This window comes from Budorcas taxicolor, chromosome 16 (assembly GCF_023091745.1).
Source record: "Budorcas taxicolor isolate Tak-1 chromosome 16, Takin1.1, whole genome shotgun sequence".
NCBI lineage: Eukaryota > Metazoa > Chordata > Mammalia > Artiodactyla > Bovidae > Budorcas > Budorcas taxicolor.
In genome coordinates this window covers 66,939,387-66,962,716 of record NC_068925.1, presented here as the reverse complement: position 1 = coordinate 66,962,716, position 23,330 = coordinate 66,939,387, and the positions used below count along the sequence as shown (strand labels likewise).

General features: G+C 41.2%; 1 pseudogene; it reads left to right on the top strand.

The window, feature by feature from the left end:
* The window catches only part of LOC128061299 (40S ribosomal protein S4-like), a 53,857-nt pseudogene extending 33,406 nt beyond the window's left edge, over positions 1-20,451 (top strand).
* The last annotated feature ends 2,879 nt before the right edge of the window (positions 20,452-23,330 follow it).

The following is a 23,330-nucleotide window of genomic DNA, read 5'->3' as shown; positions in this document are numbered from 1 at the left end:
TTTCAGTCTTTTGAAATTCATGAAGTAAAGTGAAGTCTCTCAGTCGTGTCCGATTGTTTGCGACCCCGTGGACTGTGGCCTACCAGGCTCCTCCGTCCATGGGATTCTCCAGGCAAGAATACTGGAGTGGGTTGCCATTTCCTTCTCCAGGGGATCTTCCCAACCCAGGGATTGAACCCAGGTCTCCCGCATTGGAGGCAGACGCTTTAACCTCTGAGCCACCAGGGAAGCCATGATGACTTGCTTTATGGCCCAGTATACGGAGAATATTTGTAAATGTTTCTTGTGTCTTAGAAAAATATTGGGTTAGCCAAAATTGTGTCCTGGTTTTTCACCATAACATAGTATGGAAAAACCTGAACGCACTTTTTGGTGAACCCAATAACAGGTAGTCGATGGTTGTTGGGTCCAGTGTTCTGTACATGGCAATTACATTTTATTTGTTAATGTTATTCAGATCTTCCATCAGTTCAGTTCAGTTGCTCAGCTGTGTCCGACTCTTTGCGACCCCTTGGACTGCAGCAGGCCAGGCTTCCATGTCCATCACCAACCCCTGGAGTTTACTCAAACTCACATCCCTTGAGTTGGTGATGCCATCCAAACATCTCATCCTCTGTCGTCTCCTTCTCCTCCCGCCTTCAATCTTTCCCAGCATCATTTGCATCAGATTGCCAAAGTATTGGAGTTTCTGCTTCAGCATCAGTCCTTCCAAAGAATATTCAGGACTGATTTCCTTTAGGATTGGCCGGTTGGATCTCCTTGCCATTCAAGGGCCACTCAAGAGTCTTCTCCAACACCACAGTTCAAAAGCATCAATTCTTTGGTGCTCAGCTTTCTTTATAGTCCAATTCTCACATCCATACATGGCTACTGGAAAAACCATAGCCTTGACTAGACGGACCTTGGTTGGCAAAGTAATGTCTTTGCTTTTTAATATGCTCTCTAGGTTGGTCATAACTTTTCTTCCAAGGAGTAAACATCTTTTAATTTCATGGCTGCAGTCACCATCTGCAGTGATTTTGGAGCCCCAAAAAATAAAGTCCGTCACTGTTTCCACTGTTTCCCCATCTATTTCCCATGAAGGGATGGGACCAGATGCCATGATCTTCCTTTTCTGAATGTTGAGCTTTAAGCCAACTTTTTCATTCTCCTCTTTCACTTTCATCAAAAGGCTCTTTAGTTCTTCTTCACTTTCTGCCATAAGGATGGTGTCATCTGCATATCTGAGGTTGTTGATATTTCTCCTGGAAATATTGATTCCAGCTTGTGCTTCTTCCATGCATTTCTCATGAGGTACTCTGCATATAAGTTGAATAAGCAGGGTGACAATATACAGCCTTGACGTACTCCTTTCCCTATTTGGAAGCAATCTGTTGTTCCATGTCCAGTTCTAACTGTTGCTTCTTGACCTGAATACAGATTTCTCAAGAGGCAGGTCGGGTGGTCTGGTATTCCCATCTCTTTCAGAATTTTCCACAGTTTCTTGTGATCCACACAGTCAAAGGCTTTGGCATAGTCAATAAAGCAGAAGTAGATGTTTTTCTGGAACTCTCTTGCTTTTTCAATAATCCAACAGATGTTGGCAATTTTGATCTCTGGTTCCTCTGCCTTTTCTAAAACCAGCTTGAACATCTGGAAGTTCGCGATTCATGTACTGTTAAGCCTGGCTTGGAGAATTTTGATCATTACTTTGCTAGCGTGTGAGATGAGTGCAATTGTGTGGTTGTTTGAGCATTCTTTGGCCTTGCCTTTCTTTGGGATTGGAATGAAATTAACCTTTTCCAGTCCTGTGGCCACAGCTGAGTTTTCCAAGTTTGCTGGCATACTGAATGTGGCACTTTCACAGCATCATCTTTTAGGATTTGAAACAGCTCAACTGGAATTCCATCACCTCCACTAACTTTGTTTGTAGTGATTCTTCCTAAGGCCTGCTTGACTTCACATTCTGGGATGTCTGGCTCTAGGTGAGTGATCACACCATCATGGTTATCTGGGTCATCAAGATCTTCTTGCCACCTCTTTTTAATATATTCTGCTTCTGTTAGGTCCATAGCATTGCTGTCCTTTATTGAGCCCATCTTTGCATGAAATGTTTCCTTGGTATCTCTAATTTTCTTGAAGCGATCTCTAGTCTTTCCCATTATATTGTTTTCCTCTATTTCTTTGCAATGATCATTGAGGAATGCTTTCTTATCTCTCCTTGATATTCTTTGGGATTCTGCATTCAAATAAGTATATATTTCCTTTTCTCCTTTGCCTTTAGCTTCCCTTCTTTTCTCAGTATTTATAAGGCCTCTTCAGACAACCATTTTGCCTTTTTGCATTTCTTTTTCTTGGGGATGGTCTTGATCACTGCCTCCTGTACAATGTCGCAAACCTCTGTCCATAGTTCTTCAGGCACTCTGTCTATCAGATCTGATCCCTTGAATCTATTTCTCACTTCCACTGTACAATCATAAAGGATTTGATTTAGGTCATACCTGAATGGTCTAGTGGTTTTCCCTACTTTCTTCAATTTAAGTCTGAATTTGGCAAAAAGGAGTTCATGATCCGAGCCACAGTCAGCTCCTGGTCTTGTTTTTGCTGACTATATAGAGCTTCTCCACCTTTGACTGCAAAGGGTATAGTCAATATGATTTTGGTGTTGACCATCTGGTGATGTCCATGTACACAGTCTTCTCTTGTGTTGTTGGAAGAGGGTGCTTGCTATGACCAAGTGTGTTCTCTTTAGAAAACTCTATTAGCCTTTGCTCTGCTTCATTCTGTACTTCAAGGCCAAATTTGCCTGTTACTCCAGGTGTTTCTTGACTTTCTACTTTTGCATTCCAGTCCCCTATAATGAAAAGGACATCTTTTTTGGGGTATTAGTTCTAGAAGGCCTTGTAGGTCTTCATAGAACCATTCAACCTCAGCTTCTTTAGCATTATTGATGAGGGCATAAACGGATTCCCGTGATATTGAATGGTTTGCCTTGGAAATGAACAGAGATCATTCTGTTGTTTTTGAGATTGCATCCAAGTACTGCATTTCGGACTCTATTGTTGACCATGATGGCTACTCCATTTCTCCTAAGGGATTCCTGCCCGCAGTAGTAGATATAATGGTCATCTGAGTTAAATTCACCCATTCCAGTCCATTTTAGTTCGCTAATTCCTAGAATGTCGACGTTCACTCTTGCCATCTCCTGTTTGACCACTTCCAATTTGCCTTAATTCATGGACCTAACATTCCAGGTTCCTATGCAATATTGCTCTTTATAGCTTTGGACCTTGCTTCCATCACCAGTCACATCCACAACTGGGTGTTGTTTTTGCTTTGGCTCCATCTCATTCTTTCTGGAGTTCTTTCTCCACTGATCTCCAGTAGCATATTGGGCAACTACTGATCTGGGGAGTTCATCTTTCAGTGTCATATCTTTTTGCCTTTTCATACTGTTCATGGAGTTCTCAAGGCAAGAATACTGAAGTGGTTTGCCATTCCCTTCCCCAGTGGATCACATTTTGTCAGAACTCTCCACCATGACCTGTCCATCTTGGGTGGCCCTACACGGCATGGCTCATAGTTTCATTGAGTTAGACAAGGTTGTGGTCCATGTGATTAGATTGGTTAGTTTCCTGTGATGGTGGTTTCCAGTCTGTCTGCCCTCTGATGGAGAAGGTTAAGATGCTTATAGAAGCTTCCTGATGGGATAGACTGACTGAGGGGGAAACTGGGTCTTGTTCTGTTGGGTGGGGCCATGTTCAGTAAATCTTTAATCCAATTTTCTATTGATGGGTGTGGCTGTGTTCCCTCCCTGCTGTTTACCTGGGGCCAAACTATGGTGGAGGTAATGAAAATAATGGCGACCTCCTTCAAAAGATCCCATGCATGTACTGCTACACTCAGTGCCCCCAGCCCTGCAGCAGGCCACCACTGACCCACACCTCTGCTGGAGACTCCCAGACACTCACAGGCAAGTCTGGGTCAGTCCTTCTATGAAAGTGAAAGTGAAGTCTCTCAGTCGTGTTCGACTCTTTGCAACCCCATGGACTATAGCCTACCAGGTTCTTCCATCCAAGGGATTTTCCAGGCAAGAATACTGGCGTGGGTGGCCATTTCCTTCTCCAGGCAATCTTCCCAACCCAGGGATTGAACCTGGGTCTCCCGCATTGTAGGCAGAGGCTTCACTATCTGAGCCACCAGGGACGGTATTCCTTTTTATAGTCTACTATAATTCTTTGGCTTCATTTTCCAGCAAAATTGGTAAATTTCTGGATTTAGAAGCTCAGTGATCACATTTGCTGTGTGACAAATTTACATTATTTGACATAAATGTTATATAAGAAGAAATTTAACTCTCAACCAATAATGTAATAAAATGAGTGATGAAATATTTATAATGTTCATCCATAAGAATTAAACGGAGAAGGCGATGGCACCCCACTCCAGTACTCTTGCCTGGAAAATCCCATGGACAGAGGAGCCTGGTAGGCTGCGGTCCATGGGATTGCGAACGGAGTAACTTCCCTTTCACTTTTCACTTTCATGCATTGGAGAAGGAAATGGTAACCCACTCCAGTGTTCTTGCCTGGAGAATCCCAGGGACGGGGGAGCCTGGTGGGCTGCCGTCTATGGGGTCACACAGAGTCAGACACGACTGAAGTGACTTAGCAGCAGCAGCAGGATAACTTTTTTGGAGTATTAGAAATTGCATTGCTAACTTTTAACCTTTGGGGACAAAAATATTAACGGGAGGTAACCAGGAGTGATATATAGGTGCCCCAATTATCTGGTGCAGATATTTGGAGAATATGGCCCTGCACATTCTGATTCATTTTTCTTCAATTATTTATTTCATTTGAATTCACTCTCATTGTGTCTTTCCAGTCCTAGCACTTTTCAATGAAGCTGCCCTACTCATACAAGGCTTCTGTTAATAGAACTTAGCCTCTGATGTTAGCTTCTGACTATTTCACTCATTCCATCTGCATATTCCTCTTTCACCTGGCTTGAGCTGCCCTTCAGCTCCTCTCTCTAACTTTGCTTGATGACCTGTTTTTTTAATGTTCTTCTCTGACTCATGCACTTTACTTTTCTTTAGATAGTAACTGTGAGTCAGACATCCTGGAATGTGAAGTCAAGTGGGACTTAGAAAGCATCACTATGAACAAAGCTAGTGGAGGTGATGGAATTCCAGTTGAGCTATTTCAAATCCTGAAAGATGATGCTGTGAAAATGCTGCACTCAATATGCCAGCAAATTTGGAAAACTCAGCAGTGGCCACAGGACTGGAAAAGGTCAGTTTTCATCCCAATCCCAAAGAAAGGCAACGCCAAAGAATGCTCAAACTACCGCACAATTGTACTCATCTCACACGCTAGTAAAGTAATGTTCAAAATTCTCCAAGCCAGGCTTCAGCAATACGTGAACCGTGAATTTCCGGATGTTCAAGCTGGTTTTAGAAAAGGCAGAGGAACCAGGGATCAAATTGCCAACATCTGTTGGATCATGGAAAAAGCAAGATAGTTCCAGAAAAACATCTATTTCTGCTTTATTGACTATGCCAAAACCTTTAACTGTGTGGATCACAAGAAACTGTGGAAAATTCTGAAAGAGATCGGAATATCAGACCACCTGACCTGCCTCTTGAGAAACCTATATGCAGGTCAGGAAGCAACAGTTAGAACTGGACATGGAACAACAGACTGGTTCCAAATAGGAAAAGGAGTATGTCAAGGCCATATATTGTCACCCTGCTTATTTAACTTCTATGCAGAGTATATCATGAGAAACGCTGGGCTGGAAGAAACACAAGCTGGAATCAAGATTGCCGGGAGAAATATCAATAACCTCATATATGTAGATGACACCACCCTTATGGCAGAAAGTGAAGAGGAACTAAAAAGCCTCTTGATGAAAGTGAAAGAGGAGAGTGAAAAAGTTGGCTTAAAGCTCAACATTCAGAAAAGGAAGATCATGGCATCCGGTCCCATCCCTTCATGGGAAATAGATGGGGATACAGTGGAAACAGGGTCAGACTTTATTTTTTTGGGCCCCAAAATCACTGCAGATGGTGACTGCAGCCATGAAATTAAAAGACACTTACTCCTTGGAAGAAAAGTTGTGACCAACATAGATAGCATATTCAAAAACAGAGACATTACTTTGCCAACAAGGGTCCATCTAGTCAAGGCTATGGTTTTTCCAGTGGTCATGTATGGATGTGAGAGTTGGACTGTGAAGAAAGCTGAGCGCCGAAGAATTGATGCTTTTGAACTGTGGTGTTGGAGAAGACTCTTGAGAGTCTCTTGGACTGCAAGGAGATCCAACAAGTCCATTCTGAAGGATATCAGCCCTGGGATTTCTTTGGAAGGAATGATGCTAAAGCGGAAACTCCAGTACTTTGGCCACCTCATGTGAAGAGTTGACTCATTGGAAAAGACTCTGATGCTGGGAGGGATTGGGGGCAGGAGGAGAATGGGATGTCAGAGGATGAGATGGCTGGATGTCTTCACCGACTTGATGGACGTGAGTCTGAGTGAACTCCGGGAGTTGGTGATGGACAGGGAGGCCTGGCATGCTGCGATTCATGGGGTCGCAAAGAGTCAGACATGACTGAGTGACTGAACTGAACTGAACTGTGAGTCACAGCTCCCACCCGACCCCTTAACCCTCCACCCAGGGCCTGTGGAACTGTTCAGACAGAACTAATTCCCACCAGGCCTTCCCATCAGAAGAAGGGAATATTGTGTTGGGTTCATGCATCAGTCCAGATACACTTTGCTCCCCGGTTCTTGGATGAAGATATCCCCAGCAACCTCCAACCTCCATATGTCTGTCTGCCCTACCACAGAGTTCATAGTTCATCGTGGTTTTTGCACTTGACTTTCAGTTCTGGCCTCTCAGTTGATTTATCTCCTTTCTTTCTCCCTCTGACAAGCCCCAGTGGGTAAGCCTTAATAATAACCCTAGTATGCCCTTAATGACTATTCTCTCTGCTTCTATTTCCTGATTTTTAAAAAGGCACAACATATAAAATGGCTCAGTGGGTAAAGAATCAGCTCCTCTGATGCAGGAGACACAGGAGACACAGTTTCGATTCCTGGATCGGGAATACCCCCTGGAGAAGGAAATGGCAACCCACTCCAGTATTCTTGCATGGAAAATCCCATGGACGGAGCAGCCTGGTGGGCTAAAGAGTCAGACATAAGTGCGCATACAAACTCAAAATATATAAAAAGGAATGAAGCATGAATGAAACTTGAGACAATGCTAAGTGAAATAAATAAGACACAAAGGGACAATATTGTATGATTCCAGTTATATGTGGTATATAGAGCAGTTAAATTTAGAGACAGAAAGTCATCTAGAAGTTATCAGGGGCTTGGGTTAGGGGCAATGGAGAATTATTACATAAAGGTTATAGGGTTTCTGTTTGGAGTAATGAAAAAGTTTCAGAAATAGCTGTGATGGTTTGCGTAGTGTGGTAGACGTAATTAATGCCACTAAACTGTGCACTTAACAGTGGTTAATATGGTGTGTTTTGTGTCATATATAATTTGCCACATTAAAACCAAACAGCACAATAATAGCTCCTTGACCTTTTGCAGCATCCTGCAGGGCTGTTCTTTTCATCTGCCTCTGAAATATTAGGATTCAGCAGTTTTGGTCCTTGGTTCTCGCCTATCATCATCCGGCCCTCTTCCTCTGGGGAATCTCATTTAGTTTGCTAATGAGGACTAAACCTATATTTTTAGCCTAATCTCTCTCCCAAGTGGCAGACCTGGGTTATTGTGATTACTCGAAATTTCCACCTGGACATTCCAACAGATCTTCAATCTCATCATTCCCCTACTCAGCTCATCTTCTTCCTCCCAAAGCAGTTCGTCCAGTCTGTCTCCAGCCTTCTGTTTTCTACAGCAATGTTTCCCAAACCAAACATCCAGGTGTCTTCCCCTTTCCCCCATTTCCAGGCTCTCAGTAACTCCTATCTTTTCTTACTTTACCTTGTGCAATGCCCCACCACATACCCTACAGCAAAGTTAGGCTGCTAGTCTGGCCCTAACTTGAAGTCTGTGCCTTTGGAAATCTCCTGCCTGGAGAGATTTGATCCTTTTTCTCTTCACTGTCAAATGACGCGCCCTGTCTACCTCAAGAGCTGGGTGAAAGTTCACCTTCTTTGAAAGGCTCTTACCTTCTCTTTGCAATCTCTCTCTCTTTAGTGCAGTCATTCTTCTGTCTTTCCTGCCTACAGAAAGTTTTATCCCAAATCAGCGTAAATGAAATCATTTCACAAAGCACGTTGCAATACATTGCAATTGTTTGTTTACATGTCTGACAGTCTCCTCCACTAGACTCTAATGTTTGTTGATGGGAGAGCTGTGTCCAACTCCCAGCCAGGACTCTGGTCCATGATAGGTGCTCCTTAAAGACCTACGGTGTCTCCCTCTATAAACTTGAGAGAATTAGACATTTTTTCTTTTACTTTTCAACATGCTTTTGTTAAAAAAAAAAATATTCTTTCAATATGGACCATTCTTAAAGCATCCACTGAATTTGCCATAACACCGCTTCACCCCATGCCTTGACTCCTTGGCTTCGAGACAGATGGGACCACAGCTCCCCAACCAGGGACTGAAGCTACATTCCCCACACCGGAAGATGAAGTCCCAACCACTGAACTGCCAGGGAAGTCCCAAATGCATGTTTTCAACACTTGAGATTCAAACACTTTTCAGAAAAGTCTGTTCACTTTGTGCTTTATTCTCTCTTTTCTGTTCAATATTGCTAAGTGACTGTCCCCTAATTGCTCAGAGCATTGCGGTGTTTACCTCCAATTTTTTTTTTGTTTTTTTTTTTTGGTGTGTGTGGCTGCTCCAGTTACTTTCCTGATAGTTCTTATTTCATATTTTAGTGATTTTAAACTTACTAAAGTTTAAAAGCTTAGGGGCACGTCTAAAGATGGATATCGTAATACAACCTGGATAAAACCCAAGGAGTGAAAGAAAAATCCTATGGTATCCCAAAAGTAGTGCTTCAGAGTGTTTAAATAAATCACATGTGTTTTAAAAATTAAAATGACCTGCAATTAATTTTACTTTTTAAAAATGATGGGTCTTTTTATACTATAATTAGAGACTGTAGGACTTCAAAGCAGATTTGGAATTAACGTTTCTGAATAAATGTTAGCCAGTAAGAGACTCAGACTCCTCATTATTTCAGTCTTCTTAATACTAGCTTATTTTTGATCTGTTGCAAATAGCATAGCTTCTATATCAGTCACAATCCTCCAGAGAAACACAACTTATAAATATATATTAGAACTGGAAATGAATTATATATTAAAACCCATATATTTTTCTAGTAGTCATGTATGGATGTGAGAATTGGACTATAAAGAAAGCTGAGCACCGAAGAATTGATGCTTTTGAACTGTGGTGTTGGAGAAGGCTCTTGAGAGTCCCTTGGACTGCAAGGAGTCCAGCCAGTCCATCCTAAAGGAGATCAGTCCTGAGTGTTCATTCGAAGGACTGATGTTGAAGCTGAAACTCCAATACTTTGGCCACCTGATGAGAAGAGCTGACTCATTTGAAAAGACCCTGATGCTGGGAAAGATTGAGGGCAGGAGGAGAAGGGGATGACAAAGGATGAGATGGTTGGACGGCATCACTGACTCGATGGACATGAGTTTGAGCAAGCTCTGGGAGCTGGTGATGGACAGGGAAGCCTGGCGTGCTGCAGTCCATGGGGTTGCAAAGAGTTGAACAAGACTGAGCAACTGAAGTAAACTGAACCGATCTACCTGGAGACAGAGTCTGCAGGTTAGGGGTCAGTCTGACAAGACTATCTGTCCCCACTCCCTAGTTTAGATGCCCATCTCAAGTCTAGGTTGTTACCTGTACTTCTGACCAACTAGCTGAAAATCAAAGGTTCCCTCTACTCTCTTCTTGGGTTGAATTAGTTTGCCAGAGTGTCTCACAGAAACAATTTACTTACCAGATCATTGGTAGATGATAAAAGGGTACCAATCAGGAATAGCCAGAAGGCAGGCATGTGGTAAGGGCACAAATCTTCCATGCCCTGTTCGAGCACCAGTCTTCCAGCCCCTGCAAACTCTCTGAACCCGGTCTATTTGGGTTTTCATGGAAACTTTGTTACATAGGTATGGCTAATTAAATCGTTGGCCAATGGCAACTGGTTCAACCTCCAGCCCCTCTCCCCTTGTGGTTGGCTTTCCCTGGCAACCAACCCCCCTTGCCTCGCACCCTCTCCACTCATTAACATAAAAAAGACATTTTTATCATTCTCACATTTATGAAATTTCAGGGGTTTTAGGAGCTCTGTACCAGAAATGGGGATGAAGACCAAATATATATTTCTTCTTATAAATCACAATGCTACAGCCCCCATATGAATATTTCACTCCCAAAGCGTAAAAGATATCAGTGTAACTTCTGATAAACAGAAAGTATTTAGGGAATTCCCTGGCTGTCCAGTGGTTAGGATTTGGTGCTTTTACTATGTGGCCAGGGTTCAATCCCTGGTTGGGGAACTAAAATCCCATAAGCCTCATGGTGCTGCTGAAAATGCAAATTAATTTTTGAATGTTTTGATTCTTACAGCTGAGCATTATGAATGCTCTTCTCCCAAATTACTTTATATTTATGTAAATAAATATAAAGATATTTAATTTTAAGGAATTGATTATGGGGACTGGTATGTTTAAAACTCACAGGGCAGGCCAGCAGCTTGGTAATCCTGAAAAGATTTCTATATTAGTCTTGACTCAGAATTCCTTCCTTTCCAGAAATCCTTAATTTTTGCTGTTAAGGCTTTTAGTTATTTGAATGAGGCCCATCCACTTCATTGAGAGTAATCTCCTTTACTTTATCCCTGGGTGGGGAAGATCTGCTGGAAGAGGGCATGGCAACCCACTCCAGTATTCTTGCCTGGAGAATCCCATGGACAGGGAAGCCTGGCAGGCTATAGTCCATAGAGTCACAGAGCTGGACACAAGTGAAGCAACTTACACGCATGTGTGCACTGATTATAGATGTTAATTACATTTACAGAACACCTCCACAGCAATATTTAGACCATTTGACCAAACATCTGGATACCATAGCCTAGCCAAATTGACACTTAAAATTTAATCATCAGCTACCCTAGTGGTTATATTCATCAGCAAGAGATGATAAAAAGCAATAGTATAATCATTCACTGTGTCTCTTAATTTCCCCCACAAAATGTCTAGATAGTAAGTCAAAGAGAAATCTACCAAGCTAAGTCCTAGTGGAATTCCAGACTACTTTGTTGCAAGTACCTTTTGAGCAGCTATCTTAGAGCTAAATATTTTTACTTTAAAAGTGATCAGAAATATGTATAGAGGTATGGCTGTATTATTTTTACCTTACCCGACAGTTTGGCTTCCAAGTTAGAACATTTGCTTGAGAAAGATACTGTAGTTAATTCTGAAATTAGATAGGCAGAGTTCAGGCTATTGAGCTATAGATGGAATGTTTTAGGATTGGCTAATTTCTATGATTGAATAGTTTGTGTACCTCCTTTAGAAGATAACCCCTTTCTTATCTACAAAGTAGGCATAACATTTACCTCTTCTTATTGTTGAGAGGTTTAAACAATGTGTTGAAGTGTCTAATACAGTACCTCATACACAGTAGGTAGTCCATAAATGTTTTCTTCACTTGTCCTACAATAGTTTTCAGAACTGCAACCAGAGAGAATCTCTAAGCAACGTGAACTCATTGAGCTCAGGAACTGGATAAGAAGACGAAACCTCTTTCTTTGTTGCTGAACTTTCCATGAACCTTAGCATCTCACTCACTTTCTTTTGGCTGTGCAAGCCTGCAGAAGTAGAAAGAGGATTACTTTCCCTCCATTTTCTCTCATGAACACAAGTATACATTCATTCATTTGTCCATTCATTCAACAACACTTTACTGAATGCCTTTATGCTCCAGGCATCGTGGCAGGTACCGGGGAAATGACAGTGATCACTTACTGTGGTCTTTGTTCTTCAGGGCCTCACAGGAGATGATAGGGTGACCAGAACTGCTGACACGCAAAAAACAGCATGGAAAGAGGTAGGTTCAGGGTTCTACTGATAGTTTCATATTTGATTGTGGAAAGGATAATGCTGTTGTCAGCAAGCATTTTGTAAATAATATTTTACAGCTTAAGAAAAACACAACATAGTGAAAGAGAGAAAACGAGAACAATAGATGATGAAAAAAATGTCTTAATGAGAAAATATTTGCCAGCTATTAGTGTTGGCATTTTTATTATCCATCCATCATGTTCCATTTGTTAAATGGACCAGTTTAAATTACTTACATTTCACAGAATAACAAAATTCAGACTTAGGAGAACAGTTTTTGCTTTAAAATTTCTGCTGCTTTGATATTCACAGCAAATTAGAAATGATGCTCATTACCCTTTGGTGTGGCCTTATTCTGGGTCCAGCATTGGGCTAAACAGTGCAAGCATTCTGTCCTTCAGTTCTCAAAATGATCCCCATCTTGGAAAATAGGAAAGCTAAAGCGCAGAGAAGTTAAGTAGATTACTTAAGGTTGCTGGTGGAATCAGAGTTTGAACCCAGAAAGCCTGACTTCAGAACTCTCTGAACTACCTATCTTATAGGGAATCAAAAAAAAAAAAAAGTCCTAAAACACTGAGACATTACTATAATATATATGGAGTCATATTTTATTTTATTAAAAAAGTAGGCAATGCTCTTACATGATTCAAAAATTTAAAGGCATAAAAGGATATCAAAAAGCAGAGACATTACTTTGCCAACCAAGGTCTGTGTCTAGTCAAGGCTCTGGTTTTTCCAGCAGTCATGTATGGATGTGAGAGTTGGACTATAAAGAAAGCTTAGTGTTAAAGAACTGATGCTTTTGAACTGTGGTGTTGGAGAAGACTCTGGAGAGTCCCTTGGATGGCAAGAAGATCCAACCAGTCCATCCTAAAGGAAATCAGTCCTAAATATTCATTGGAAGGACTAATGTTGAAGCTGAAACTCCAATCGTTTGGCCACCTGATGCAAAGAACTGACTCATTTGAAAAGACCCTGATGCTGGGAAAGATTGAAGGTGGGAGGAGAAGGAGCTGACAGAGGATGAGATGGTGGGATGGCATCACTGACTCAATGGACATGAGTTTGAGTAAACTCTGGGAGCTGGTGACTGACAGGGAGGCCTGGCATGCTGCAGTCCATGGGTTTGCAAAGAGTCGGACAAGACTGAGCAACTGAATTGAACTGAACTGAAAAGGATATGTAGTAAAAAAGCTCTCTCCAGATCTCATCTGCCAACTACCTACTCCCCCTGCTCCGAAAGACAACCAATAAACTTTTGTATATTATCAGTTTTTCTCTCTTTTTACATAAATGGTAGGCTGCTATGTGACCCATTTCATATCTTTCTTCCCCCCCTTAAAAATGTATCCTAGAGATCTTTCTCTTTTTTCAAACATAAATTGCTTTCTGTTTCTCTTTTAACCTTTGCCTAGTTTTCTATGGCATAAACGTCCCATGTGAGCTCAAGCGTGTTTAGTTGCTAGGTTGTGTCTGACTCTTTGCCACCCTATGGACTGTAGCCTGCCAGGCTCCTCTGTCTGATGCTTTGTCCAGTACTTTTAAAATTACAGTTTCATTTATATGAAGTTGATTTTGCATAAAGTTTGAGCTTTATTTTATTTTTTCCAGATGGCTACCTGTTGCTCCAATAAAATACTAAAAAACATCTGCAACAGTCAGCACACTTACACTTACACAACAAGAAATCTGAGGTAGGGCTGTTCCAGAGTTGACGGTATCAGTGGTTCAACGTGATTTCTAGGACCCAGATTCCCTTCACATTTTCCATGTGTTGACTGACTTTCCTCCTTTATTCAAACAAAAAATTGAGGGCTTTGTCTCTTCTATATTGTCCTCAAGACACGCTTAGCGCTATAAGAATCCCATTTAATTAGATAAAAGACATTTTTGTACCATTGAACATAACAGATTTGCAGAATATTTTTCATGCTGCAAATTAACTGAAGTAGGAGTCACCTCTATCAACAGTTTCAGTTATTGTGTCCAATACAAGAAATATGACATTATTTTCTATTGGAGGCTGTGTGGTTATACTCCAGAATGGGATTTGAGAAAATTGAATACAACTCTGATAGAACTGGCCAAGAACTGCCTCAACTCCTTACCAAATCCTGCAGCCCACCGGCATCTGAAACTCAGCATCTGCATTTCCCTTGAGTCATAGCGGGTAAAGCATCCTTGCCCCAGTCAAGCGCGAAAGCCAATCCTTTCACACAGCTGTGTATCTTCAGTTATCCCCTTGCACTTATGTATCATCAGCTTCTTTCCACTGCATTGGCTGCACTAGCCGTCTAATCTCTCTCTCGCTCCTCCATCCCCCACCAATCACCACTCCATTTATCTTCCCCACTCAACAGAAAAATTTCTGAAAGCCATGTTTAGCTTGCTTCCTTTTTGTCCTGCCTCTCATTCGTGCCATAATGCACTTCAGTCAGGCTTTCATTCCTCCATTCTCCCAACCCCACATCTATAAGAGACAGTTCCTGTTAAGGTTGGTTGTGTAGATGTCCATGAAGCCAAACTCATCTGATTTTCCCCTGACTGGTCTGAGAGCTCTTTCTTAGCATCTTTTCTGGCTCCTCCTCCTCCAGCAGACCTCTTGCAAGCCTCTGTGTTTTCAACCTTACTCTTCCCTACCGCCATGGCTTTAAGTATCATCTCTTCACAAACGACTTTCAAGTCCATACCTCTTTTCCTGACCTCTGTCTTGAGTTCTAGACTTATTTATCCAGCTACCTTTCAGCATTTCCTTATAAGTGTTTAATAAAAATGTCAAAGTTAACATGTCTGTTCGTTGTTCAGTCGTGCCTGATTCTTTGCGACCCCATGGACTGTAGCCTGCCAGGCTCCTCTGTCCATGGAATTTTCCAGGCAAGAATACTAGAGTGAGTTGCCATTTCCTACTTCAGGCGATCGTCCAGACCCAGGGTTTGAACCCACATCTCCTGGGTCTTCTGCATTGCAGGCATATTCTTTATGGTCTGAGCCACCAGGGAAGCCCTTGACATATCTTAAGCAGAACTAATTATTTCTCCCTTCCTCCCAGTTTATTCTTCCCACGGTCATGGTCATCTACCATTTTCATCTTCATTTGTCCAACTGCTCACAAGCAATTATCAACAAGTCCTGTAGTACTTATAAAGTATGTCTTGAGTCTGGCTACTGCTCCCTTCTTCACTGCTACACCCTTGCCCAAGTGACCACCATTTAGCCTGAACTACTAAGACAATGTTCCAATCAGTCCCAGCTTCCTGTCTTTTTCAGTCTGATCCTTTCTCCATATAGCAGTCTCAGTGATTTTTCTTTTCTTCATTAATCTTATTTTTTTCCTTCAATTTTTGTTTTTTAAATTTTAATTAATTTTTAAAAATTGGAGTCTAGTTGCTTTACAATGTTGCTTTAGTTTCTACTGTACAGCAAAATGAATCCCCTATACATATACATATATCGCCTCTTTTTTGGATTTCCTTCCCATTTAGGTCACCACAAAGCACTGAGTAGAGTTCCCTGAGCTATATAGTAGGCTCTCATGAGTTATCTACTTTATACACAGTCTCAATAGTGTATATAGGTCAATCCCGACCTCTCAGTTCACCCCCCTAGTTGTCCATACATTTGCTGTCTATGTCTGTGTCTCTGTGCTTTACAAACAGGTTCTAGATTCTAGATTTTTCTAGATTCTGCACATATATGTTAATATACTCTATTTGTTTTTCTCTTCTGACTAACTTCACTCCATATGACAATGTTTAGGTTCCATCCATGTCACTGCAAATGGCTAAAATGAAAATTAGATTATGTGACTTCTCTCTGCAAAACTTATATTGGGGTCTCATCACCCTCTGTAATAAAACCCAACTTCTTCTCTTCCTGATACACAGGGTTCTACAGGGTGTGGTATTTGCCCACCAAACCTCATCTCTGTTCATTTCCTGCCCTTTTCATTCCAGCAGAAGCACTATGGCTGTTTTTCTTTCCATCAAGCACACCAAGCTTGTTTCCACGTTAGAACATTTGCACCTGCGCTTGGAATCCTCTTCCTCTATATTTGCATAAAATACACACATAAATGTGCATATATGCATATATGCATAAATATATTTGAATAAATGTGTCCTCGTCACTCATGGCTTGGCTCAAATGAGAATTCTTAGAGATTCTGTGCTGAGTAATCTACTAAATCAGCTGTGTCTTTCCCCATGTTCTGTTATTCTCCACCACAATATTCTATACTAGCATTTTATAGCATCACTTATAAGGAACGGAAATCTCATTTACTCACTGATCACTCAGTCATCACTCTGAATGTAAACTCTTGATGTCAGAGCCTCAGGCTGTCTTATGCTCTGCTGTATTCCCATTATCTGAAACAGTTCCAAATATTCATCAGCAGTGAATACTCCATAAATGTTTGTTAACTGATTAATTACCCCATGTTTGTTCTGAACAAACATTTACCTCTTCTGATCTCAGTTCCTTCAGTATTAAAATGAGGAAGCCTGGAGAAGAGAATACCTGAAATTCCTTCTGGATCAGTCTGATAACCTACAGTAATTACAGGAAAAATCTTGTTGCATCAAAGATTTGTATCTACTGAAGAACATCATTCATTCATTCAACAAGCTCTTTTTGAGTGCTGACCATAAGCCTGGGACTGTTCCAGGCATCGGAGGCCAAGTCATAGCCATCAAGGTTCTAGCACATAAGTCTCAACAGACAAACAGAAAACCTATAACATTAATGCTATCCTTGTTTTCCATCTGCTTTTCTACTGATACTTTCACAACAGTCTTCTTGGTACTGCTTAGTTTATCAACACTGGGCTCCCTCTTACCATGGTTAATTTCCAAGACTTCTAGGATTAAGTGACATAATTTATGTGGCTATAACTTTAATAGCACCATGTAAAACATAGCCATTAAGGCTGCAGAACTCCTGCCAATCTGATTTAGCTCTAATCCAAATTCTGCCATACTTCCAAATTTAATTGCAGCCCGACTTACACTAAAATTTAAAATTTTATGAATCTAATTTTTTGAAAAGTGAGATCAATAAGGAACTAAAATTGTAAACATTCAGGTAGTAACACGTACAGGACTGCTAATTCTCTTGCCAATATTTGAGACAGATGACTTTAAATTTGAATTGGAATTAGTGTACATAGAGAGCCAATCATTAATCAAGTGTCTAGAATGAAAATAAATCACTTTTAAACATGACTGTAGAGAATGAAAAATGATTAAGAAAAGTAAAGCAAATTATTATATATTGTGCTAACTGCCATTTGTTGGCATAGGCTACAAATCACTCATAGAAAGCAATGTCTATTTATATTTGTTTTAATCATTTATATAAAGAGATTTAGTATAGCTACAGAATGTTTTAATCTTGCATACAAGTACTATATGTAAAGCAATATATATTGGTCAAAATGTTTTTGGTTGGAAAGGAAGACAGAAACCCAATTCAAACTTCACAAAAAAAGGGGGGGGGGATTATTTACTGTTTCATGTAACTGGGAAAGCCAGAACTCAACTAATAGAATGTCATCAGAGAACTCTTTTGTTTCAATCAGAGGCTCTCCTTCTGGTGAACAAATGTTCACTAGCTGCTTTATTGACTATGCCAAAGCCTTTGACTGTGTGGATCACAATAAACTGGAAATTCTGAAAGAGATGGGAATTCAGATCACCTGACCTGCCTTTTGAGAAACCCGTATGCAGGTCAGGAAGCAACAGTTAGAACTGGACATGGAACAACAGACTGGTTCCAAACAGGAAAAGTAGTATGTCAAGGCAGTATATTGTCACCCTGCTTATTTAACTTATATGCAGAGTACATCATGAGAAACACTGGGCTGGAGGAAGCACAAGCTGGAATCAAGATTGCTGGGAGAAATATCAATAACCTCAGATATGCAGATGACACCATTCTTATGGCAGAAAGTGAAGAAGAGCTAAAGAGCCTCTTGATGAAAGTAAAAGAGAAGAGTGAAAAAAGTTGGCTTAAAGCTCAATATTCAGAAAACGAAGATCATGGCATCTGGTCCCATCACTTCATGGGAAATAGATGGGGAAACAGTAGAAACAGTGGCTGACTTTATTTTTCTGGGCTTCAAAATCACTGCAGATGGTGACAGCAGCCACGAAATTAAGACGCTTACTCCTTGGAAGGAAAGTTATGACCAACCTAGATAGCATATTCAAAAGCAGAGACATTACTTTGCCAACAAAGGCCCATCTAGTCAAGGCTATAGTTTTTCCAGTGGTCATGTATGGATATGACAGTTTGACTATAAAGAAAGCTGAGTGCCAAAGAATTGATGCTTTTGAATTGTGGTGTTGGAGAAGACTCTTGAGAGTCCCTTGGACTTCAAGGAGATCCAACCAGTCCATCCTAAAGGAGATCAGTCCTGGGTGTTCATTGGAAGGACTGATGCTGAAGCTGCAACTCCAATACTTTGGCCACTTGATGTGAAGAGCTGACTCATTTGAAAAGACCCTGATTCTGGGAAAGATTGAGGGCGGGAGGAGAAAGGGATGACAGAGGACGAGATGGTTGGATGGAATCATCGACTCGATGGACATGGGTTTGGGTGGACTCCGGGAGTTGGTGATGGACAGGGAGGCCTGGCATGCTGCGATTCATGGGGTCACAAAGAGTCGGACATAACTGAGCCACTGAACTGAACTGAACAGAGCAGCTCAAGATTCATGACTTACCAGTTTATCAGCCCAAGGGGAAAGGGAGCAGTTGTTTTCCTTTAAAAATGTTTTATTAATGCATTGGCTCCTCGTGGCTGCCTGGGCTGCTCTCTGGTCACGTTGCCTGAGTCTCTATAGCTTCTCTTGTTGCAGAGCACAGGCTCCAGGGCATGTGGACTTCAGCAGCGGCAGCTCCTGGGCTCTAGGGTCCAGGCTCAATGTTTGTGGTGCATGAGCTTAGTTGCTCCACAGAACGCTGGATCTCCCTGGATCAGGGATCGAACCTGTCTCTCCTGCACTGGTAGGTGGATTCTCCACCACTGAGCCACTGGGGCAACCCAACAGTTCTTTTTCAGTAGCCACAATAGAGAAATCCTGGGCAAGATTCTAACTGGCCCAGTTTGGAAGCAGACTAACAAAATGTATTTCAAAGGCCCTCACACTCTTTCTTCTTCAGAACTGTTATTCTTACAGTGAGCTAATGTTGGCTAAATTTTAGGAGAATGTAATCTGATTAAATTGATCCACCTTAAGGTGTTTAAAAGTGATAGCTTTATCATTTACAACTTAAATGAAATGATAATTGGTGCAATGTCAAAATAAGAAAAGGAATTTAAGGCAGTGTGGATGAAGACAGTTTTAACTGGGTTCAAAAAATTATGCCAGTGTGGAAGAATACCTTCTTTCAAACATAAGGCATAGAAATCTGGACCTCTCTGTCCTACTCACGCTATTTGTGAGTGCAAAGAGTTTTGGGGAGATGCTGTGAGAAGGATCTGTCCTTGGTTCAGGCAATAAAGGATACATTGTCTGTAGAGAACAAAAAAGCAATAATAAAACTAAGTCAGCTCTTTTTCCTGCCCAGTGCCTAGAGCAGCCACAGCTTGTGCTCCCGAGAAGCACCTGAAGCCCACATCAGCTCCAAAGCTTTCGATGCTGGATAAACTGAGTGGTGTGTTTGCTCCTTGTCCATCTACCAGTCCCCACAAACTAGGGAATGTTTGCCCCTAATCATTTTCCTAAGGAACAGACTCAAGTATGCCCCAATAGGAGATGAAATAGAGAAGATCCGTATGCAGAATTTCATTAAGAGTGATAGCAAGGTCTGCACCAACATAATTTACCCTGCTGGTTTTATGGATGTCATCAGAGAAAAATTTCTGGAGAGAATTTTCACCTGATCTATGACACCAGTGGTTGCTTTGCTGTTCATTGTATTACACCTGAGGAGGCAAGGTACAAGCTAGGCAAAGTGGGAAAGATCTTTGTGGGGACAAAAGGAATCCCTTATCTGGTGACCCATAATGCTTGCACCATCCGCTACCCTCGATTCCCTCATCAAGGTGAATGACACCATTCGGGCCTGGAGACTGGAAAGAGTACTGATTTAATCAAATTTGACACTGGTGCATGGTGACTGGAGGTGCTAACCTGAGAAGAACTGGTGTGGTCACCAATCAGGAGAGACATCCTGGTTCTTTCAACGTAGTTCATGTGAAAGATGCCAGTGGCCACAGCTTTGCCACCTGGTTCTCAAAAATTTTCATTATTGGCAAAGGCAACAAACCATGGGACTCCCTTCCCTGTGGAAAGGGTATCTGCCTTACCATTGCTGAGGAGAGAGGCAAGAGACTAGAAGCCAAATAGAGCAGTGGATAAAATGATCCCTGGGTGACATGACTGGAAAAGTACAAACTTTGTACTTAGTTAAAGATAATACCACATTAAAAAAAATGGCTAAGTCATTTTGGTCTTCCCTGGTGGCTCAGACGGTAAAGAATCTGCCTGTAATGCAGAAGACCTGGGTTCGATCCCTGGGTCGGGAAGACCCCCTGGAGGAGGGCATGCAACCCACTATTCTTGCCTGGACAATCCCATGGACAGAGGAGCCTGGCAGGCTACAGTCCATGGGGTTGCAAACAGTGGGACATGACTGAGTGGCTAACACTAAGTCAGCTTGCATTTTTGTATTATCATGTATAGGGATTCTAAACAATTTCAGTGATGTAATATCCATCCCCACCTTGATGGAGCAGCCCCACTGTTACTGCATCTCCCTGGAGTTGCTTGTCAATACCTCCTCCCATCTCCCGATTTAAGCACGCTGCAATGGAAGTCAAAGCGCTGGCATATTACTTTTCACAACTATTGCTACCCGACTAGGAGAATTAATGCATTGTATAGAAAAGAGGGAACTGAGACTGCAAAAGGAAATAATCAAGAGATTATGCTTTACAAAATGGATTATAATTAATGTCAAACTGTGTGTTATAAACAGTTAGTATAAGCTCGTAATATAAAATAATTGAATTAGTCCCCCAAATAAATTCAACAGAAAAGTCTGTTCTGGAAGAGTAATTCATTTGTCAGCTGAGCAAAAGAAGCTTAGAAGCAATAGCTGAATAATGCCAAATGACTGTTAAACTAATTTAAAGGCAAGCATGTGAATTTGATTTGGACCAGAGTCTCTGTCATTTCCTTCATTTTCATATAGCCCCAGCCCAGCACGGAGTATCATAGCTGGTCCAGCAGGTGGCACTCTTCTCTTTGTGCACTTGTACTAAACTAACCATTTGTCCAAGTACAAGGTAGTCTTGCCTTCAGAAGAACCCTATAATCTGTTTATCTATGGCAATAATACAGTCATAGATTTTTGCAAGAGTAACTATGCTGGTCTATTCTTTGTCAGCTGTCTTTCTTAAATCAATCTGCTCTTCCCCAGTAGCATATTAGACACCTTCTAACCTGAGGCGCTCATCTTTCAATGTCATACCTTTTCACCTTTGCAAACTGTTCATGGCATTGTCACAGAAAGAATACTGGATTGGTTTGCCATTCCCTCCTCCCTTTGTCAGAACTCTTCATTATGACCTCTTCATCTTTGGTGCCCCTGCCCAGCATGGCTCATAGCGTCACTGAGTTATGCAAGTCCCTTCAACCACAACAAGGCTGTGATCCATGAAGGGGCTGAAATCAAAGATTTGTTTTATTATAGTACATGGACTGGGACTGACGGGAGAGGGTGGATATAGCGGGCAACACTGCCCTGACTAGCATCGTATGTCCATCCTGATAGCTATGAATGTGCTAAAGGTGCCACCACATCGCATCATGGTTTTCCTGATACCACCCATCAGCTCCTGACCCCATATTCTGACCCTGAGAAGGGAAAAGATGCCGAAGAGTACCCCAACCACCATGCCCACAGCTCAACCCTTCACAAAACCCATCTTCATGAGGTGGAAGTAACATGGCTGGAACTGTGCTCAGGGATCCGAGGCCAGCAGCATCTCACTTGTGGCCTTGGTTGCTTTTGGTCTTTGTTAGATTTGAAGACTGGTACATACACGTCTAATTGCCCTATTGGGTCTAGAGTTTGTCATCCTTAGTTTCAAGCCTTTGTCAGTTTCTGTTAAAATACTTTGACTTCTACTCTATGTCTAAGGTCTCACACTGTGCTGGAGATCTACATACAGTTGAGATGATTCATATTTGAAAAGCACATTGAACTGAAGGAATCTTTATAAACTTAAAAAAAGAAGACTTTTTCTAATAAAAATTCCACACATCCTTGGACCTTTTGAAACTTCCCCTCAAGAATCACTGATGAGGAGAAGTTGGATTCCATCTTCTACATATGCTCTCTATTTCAACCAGCTCCACTTTCTACAGTTTGTACCATGAAAACGTCTTTTTTTTTTTTCAAATATACAACTAAAATATAATAGGCACATTGCTTTCCCTTTCAAAATCTGTCCTGATGCCCTGCCTCCTGGAAAGTGTGATTTATTGTACACAAATCAAAGGTGCTAAAATAAGCACAAGAATAAAAAGAATTAACATTATTATGTTAATAAAGCCCACTTTCATTTATTACCTTTTTTCATGCTTGCTTCATTCATTTAGAGATTGTGAAATATATGCTGAACATGTTAGTATTGTGTATTATGTATATAGTCTGATCTCATTTAATTTTCACAGATACTCATTTTGAAGAAAAGAAATATAAAGATTAGAAAATTTAAGTTATTTCCCCAAATCATGAGGCAAGTCAATGTCAGAATGGTGACTGGAGATTCTAAACCCTGTACCTCTGGAAAAGACAGACCATATTAGAGTACTGAAACAATCTTGCTAGTAAGTGTAGGAGCTTCATTTAAAAAAGAAACAAAAAATTGTTCATAAAATGACTTTCAGTAGTTAACTCTATTTTGTACAACAACCTATGAGAGTTTTGTTCATAAAGTTGGGCATTCTTTAGAAATTATACAAAGAAAAGAGGAGAAAAGAGTGCTAAGGAAAGATAGGAGAGGTTCAGAGACAAATTTAATTAATTTTACAGTTTGCCTACAGTTAGTACAACCTTCAAAGATTATTCAAGGGAGAATATAAGGAAATGTGTTTTACTGTGGGGAAGAATCCCTTAGAAGAAACGAAGTAGCCATCATAGTCAACAAAAGAGTCTGAAATGCAGTATTTGGATGCAATCTCAAAAACTACAGAATGACCTCTTCGTTTCCAAGGCA